The sequence below is a fragment of the Mustela nivalis genome, assembly GCF_964662115.1.
Source record: "Mustela nivalis genome assembly, contig: HAP1_SCAFFOLD_259, whole genome shotgun sequence".
In the NCBI taxonomy this organism is placed as follows: domain Eukaryota; kingdom Metazoa; phylum Chordata; class Mammalia; order Carnivora; family Mustelidae; genus Mustela; species Mustela nivalis.
In genome coordinates, this window is record NW_028136381.1 from 200,897 (window position 1) to 207,174 (window position 6,278).

The following is a 6,278-nucleotide window of genomic DNA, read 5'->3' on the forward strand; positions in this document are numbered from 1 at the left end:
TTCTAAGAAATAAATGCAAATTCACAGGCCCTACCCCAGACCTACTTCATAAAAAAAACCCAGAAGGTGGTGCGTAGAGCCGGAAATCAAGCAATGTGTTTCAACAAGCATTCCAGGGGATTCCGATACATAGGAACATTGGAGCTCCACAATGTTAAACAAATTTAGTAGAAAAACATTAAATCTGGATTGTCTTCCATACTTTTTCTTTTCATGAAAGACTTCAGAAAAGTTAATCATGCCACAGATCCTAAGAATCCAGAGACATATTTTCATTCTCCCCCAAAGCAAAACAAAACAAAACAAAACAAAAAGAAAATTGGAAACTGGATGTTAGCTTTATTTCCTACAAAAAGGAATCCCTAAAACTATGAAGTGATCACAAAAAAAATTTCCTTAGAAAAGAAAAACACAAAATGAACCACAGAGAACCAACAGGTCAGAACTGATGTCTTTCAAACCAGAGACTCAATTAGTTTTGTATCATACACTGCCTGATATCCCCATTTCTACATGGAACTACAACCTATAGCACGTTCAAAATTCAATGAACTAGCATATTAAACAGCACCAGGAAAACTATAATTATGCAAATATTTGTGGTCCAGGGAATAAACAAATAAATTGGTCAAATAAAAGTAATTCTGCATGGGCAGAATAAAAGTGACCTTTATGTTGTTTTGTCCCCTAATTCCATCCAAGCATGTATTACCACCTTCACAACCAAAAGAAAGGAGAATCAGGAATATATGGAATGACACAGGAACATACCCTACAAATACATCACTTATTTTTTAAATTTGACCAATGTGCTGATAATCTCTCTCCTTCGCAGGATAAAAATTCAAAAGAGGCTTTGGTAGTACCAGATAAACCGAGTTCCAACCTTCATGCTTATTAAAGTTTGAAATTCGAAGTGAACACATGGATATTAACCTGGTTACAAGCAGGTGTTACTACGGTAGCTACCTCCTATCCACCTGGGTAAGTGCCCCATTTCCCTCCAAGTAAGACCTTCTAAGCAGGGAGCCCAATGTGGGGCTCAATCCCAGGACCTCAGGATCCTGTTGTGAGCCAAAGGCAGATGCTTAACCAACTGAGCCACCCAGGCACCCCAAGACCACAGAACGGTTTGGTTTTAACTGAAGGTCGTTTTAAGCTGAATTTTTATTTCTTGAAACCTCGAATATTCTGGCAGACTTATGATTTTCGACAACTTTTACTTCTAGAAAAGAATGAACAGTGTATAAACCTTCTACCGTACATAGGAAATCTCATCTCTTCTCAGAAAGCAGTCATCAGGTTTATGTTTGGTTTTCTTTTGTTTTCTCCCTGACTAACTACCAAGTACTCGAGAGATTTGAAGATCCAATACAGGCTGATAATACTGGCAGCCTACACCCCCTTTAATTTCCTGTCCCCCGCAAAAGTAACTTCAACTAAAAATGTATTGCAAATGCTCTTAATATGAAGTTTTAAGTAAGATTATTTTTTTTTAATTTATTTTTTATTTTCAGCATAACAGTATTCATTATTTTTTTTAACGTATCCCTTCTACCAGTTTCTTTTCTCAAACAAAGGATCACTTAAATAGTTTTTCTAAACTGAGAAAGGGAGGGAAAAGAGAGCATTATCTAACCCTGTTGAAAAATTAAAATTTCCTTTGTTTACCTTATGATTTCCATTATTCCTGATTTCTGACTAACACTGCAGGTTTCTTGCAGTGTCTTTACTGACAATTCTTCTTTGACAGGACTCAAATCAGTTAAGGGTCAGACGCTCAGGATCTCAGGGTCATCAGACGGAGCCCCATGTGGGGCTCAGAGTCTGCATGAAGACTGCTTAAAACTTTCTCTCTCCCTCTGTCCCCACCCCCCTCAAAATCATTAGGCTTCTTTGTTCTGTTTTGTTTTCTTTTCAAAAGGTCCTACCCTCAAAAATGGTAAAATGTAATAGGTGATCCAATAAAACTTCTGTTCAAGTGTTAAACGAATTGTACATGATATGGAGGGTGAGGTAAGGCAATAAAAATACAACTCGAGTGTTACAAAGATGAGCTACACCTGACTGGATTGATGAAAAGGCTTCCCGAGACATCTAGGAGTCCAAATGGTAGTGAGGCAGGACACAGAAGCAAAGTAAAGCATTTCAGAGAAAATCCAGAGGAAGAGAAGGTGTGAAGGTATGGAAATAAGGTCCCATGGTCCAAGCCCAAGACAAAAGCAGTTGGCAGGAAACACAGACCCCGATATGTGGAGGGCAGATGGGGATTGGTGGCAGTCTGCTTGCAGAAATCCTAAAGGAACACAAAAGAACTGAATCAGGAGACCCTCGTGATGCTTGGCATTTGGACTTTATTTCAAAGGCAACGAGAGGGGCACCTGGGTGGCTCAGTGGGTTAAAGCCTCTGCCTTTGGTGCAGGGCCTGATCCCAGGGTCCTGGAATATAGCCCCACATCCGGCTCTCTGCTCAGTGGGGAGCCTGCTTCCTCCTCTATCTCTCTCTGCCTGCCTCTCTGTCTACATGTGATCTCTGTCAAATAAATGAACAAAATCTTAAAAAAAAAAAAAGGAAAGAAAGAAAGAAAGAAAAGGCATGAAAACTGCCAGTGGACCAAGCAGAGAGAGTTGGATTTGCCTGCCTCGGGCCTGGACGCATAAGGCTGGTGATGGTTATTATACAGTAAATGGGAGTTACCAGCCTGTGGGAAGAAGTGGAAAAGTGTGGATGACCTCTGAAGTGAAGGAAGAGCTGAAAAAGGATGGAGGAGGGAACAAAAAACTAACGTGTATTGGCCTGCCCAACAAATGACCTCCAAGAATCATAAATCCCAGATTCAGTAAGGCCTTTCCCCATATACCCACACAGACCAACTATGTCTCCCATGGACTCACTTATTCCAAGGGTGCGCCTCCCACCACTGAAGACCTTTTTTGTCTCACCTTTTCAACATCCGTTTGGTTCCCTGAAAGCAGGCATTTTCTCTCCACTTCACCAATGACTTGAAAGAGCAGTGACTGATAGAACTCTACAACTGAGGAGGCAAAAGCTTTCTCTGTTTATGGACTGTAGAAAAGTTCCACACACCAGGCTTGATCCTTACACTACAGCTGAAAGAAGACACCTGTGTTCAAATGAACACCTTTTGTTCATTAAAAAACTACCTGTTTTAATGCACATAATTAAAAGGCACCAAGGAGCTATCCTATTTCTAGAATGTCTAAGGGTCTACAAGCAGAGTGGAGCTCTAAAATAGTCTGAGGATGAAACAGCAGCACTGGTCAACTCACAACCACACACTCAAACACGGATGACTCTCCGTAAGGCCAGCCCAGGAGTGCATCCAACTGGATGACTACACGTACACCAAATTCAGGAACATGCACAACAGCTCCCCAGCAACGGCATTCAAGAACCGTGGCAGAAGTGACCCTCAAGTGGGTTATCACAGACACTGGGATCCTGGGTGTAAAGTCGCATGGTGTGTTCCCCTTGTGGAGGTTCCTCAAGCTTTTGGCTTATGATCTGTGCACTTCTCTGTATATATGCTGAGGTTCAAAAAGTTTACTTAAAGGGGTGCCTGGGTGGCTCCATGGGCTAAGCATCCAACTCCTGACTCTGGCTCAGGTCATGACCTCAGGGTCCTGGGATGGAGCCCTCAGTCTGGCTCCTGGCTCAGTTCAGAGTGTACTTGACATTCTCTCTCTGTCCCTCTGCCCTCCCCTGCCCCCAAAGAGACTCTCACAAGGAAACAAGCATATTTAAGATAATAAATAGGCCTTAAAAACAAACAAACAAAAAACCCCTTCCCTCAAAAAGAAGAAGAGAACTTCCCCATGGGGAGGAAGACAACACAACCAAAGGGGCCCAGGTGACAGAGCCATAGAGAAACTGAGAGCCAAAGAATACAGCATGTTTCAGTTCAGACTGCAGAGGAGACATCCAGGGATCCACTATTACCTGAAGTTCTAACGAACTGAGTTAGTGTTGACAACTTCCTCACCCAGCTGCCATTTACCAAAAGAGTTTTGTTTTTGGTTTTGGTTTTGGTTTTTTTGGTCATAAAGAGAGAGAAAAAGCACACAAGCAGGCAGAGAGGCAGGCAGAGGTGGAGAGAGAGGCAGGCTCCCCGCCTAGCCAGGAGCCCGATGCGGGACTCCATCCCAGGACCCCAGGATCATGACCTGAGCCGAAAGCAGTGGCTTAACCCACTGTGCCACCCAGGCGTCCCTACCAAAATTGTTTTTATTCATCTTGGAATTTCTTCAGCATTGACTGAAGCACAGGATGAACCTACGTCACTGAAACCTCCCATCCCAGCAACTAACAGCATACACTGACAAGTTAGCTGGCCTGGCCTCAGAAAATGGCAGGCAACTAAGGAAAAGCAGACTAGCCTCTACACAAAGGTCTCAACTTTACATTATCCTCAACCCAATGAGCTAAACGGCAAAGCCTACAGTAATAACCTACAGAATTAACTATCCCTTGCCCCAAGAGAGAGGAGATTGTGTGCTGCCCAAAAAGACAAATGTGTACCTTAACGCTGTCTAGAAAGACACCCATCACCCCACTGCAGAGATCATCAGAAAACAAACAAACACAAACTGACAGTTCAGCTTTCCAAAAAATTACACTTTCTTTATCCAACCCCAACGTTTTTCTTCAAACACAAGAAAGGAACACACATTTGCCGCTCAAAACAGGAAAAGTACAACAACCAGCATAACTGTACATCCACCACCAAATCGCTCAGGAGAAGAAAACGTAATTCAGGACAGGCAAATTAAAACCACTCTACACATGGTCAAAAGAAAATGGCTAAACTCCTCCAATCCACAGAAAAATCCCTGCTTCCTCTCTTTTTGAGCCCATCCATACCAATAACCCAATGGACACAAGTGTCAAACCAATCCAGCCCGTTAGAAATGAGACAAAAACTTGGACAAATGTCCTCCCTCAAGTCATGCTGTGAATAGGACCCCTTTGCACTGAACAAGAAATACACACAACCAAAACCACACATCAACCACCTGCAAATACAATAAAGCCATCCTCAACAAGATGGAAAGAGGACCTCAAGGATAGCCCTCCACCCTCTCCCACACCTTAAGCAACAAAAGTCCTTCCACCAAAGGTAACCCAAATCTTCAAGTACCTGGTGGAGGTGCCTTCCCTCACATGGCAGAGGCTGCCTATCAAGGCTTCAGCACAGCTTCTGAGGGTGCAGGTGCTCTAAGCCCAAAAGCCTTTCTCTGCAGCAGGTTCCCTGGTCTTTCTGGCCTTCTGAGGAGTGAGGAGTGGGGGAAAGGGGAGGGAAGAGACAGGGATCCAGTTAAATAGGAGAAACACCAAAACACAGGCACTGGTGAGCCCTCACAATTTCGCAGGCATCCAGTGCTGCAAACTTGGCTCAGAGACCACCCACCCACCCTTTTCAGGGACCAAAGCAGGGACCGGGGAGTGCACCGGGCGTCCCCAAGGGCACCCCGCAACCTCAGGGCCCAGACCATGCTACCTCCAACAGGCTTCAGAGATGGCAGCGGCCCAAGAGAGGCCTTGGTGGGCGCGGGGAGCAGGCTGACTTGTGGACCGCAGCGTGGGGCTGGGGCGGGGCAGCAGAGGAGACTCTGGCTGGATCTGGACGGGGCACGCAGAGGCAGCAAGAGGCCAGTGGTGGGGAGTGGGCCAGCTGCTTCACTCTCCCCTCACAGGCTGGCGCCCTCCCTCCCTCCTCACCTGGGTAAATCTCCCTTTGCCTGGGAGGAATGGCCATGGCGGTGGTGGCGGCTGAGGGCCGCTGAGGAGCCGGCGCCAGGGCTGCTGACCAGAGCCGCCAGCCCCTCGCGGGAGCGACCGCGCCCGCTGACCCCACAGCCTCCCCCAGTGCCGAGGATCTCCATTTTAGCAGCATGCGCCTCCCTGGACCCTGAGTAGCCACGGAGACTGGTCGTTGCCAGCCCCCTCTTGCCCCCAGCCCTCCCTCCCCTTCCACCCTCTCAGCTCAGAGCAGGTACCTGGTCGGGCTCTCCTTATAGCGCAAGGACAAGGGTGGGCTCTACCCCCGCCCGCTCCCCCGTACCAAAGGGCAAAGTGGCGCCACTGGAAGGAGAAATGCCATCCAGGAATTGCTCCCAAACCTGTCCCTCCCTTCTCGGCGCCAGTCCTCAACCCTACCTATGCCCTTCCTCAGTTGCTGGCCCTCGCTGGAGCTGCCGCTGCCGCCGCTTGCGTGGCCCCCGCCGCCGCTTCGCCGCCGCCGCCATCTCCGTTGCTG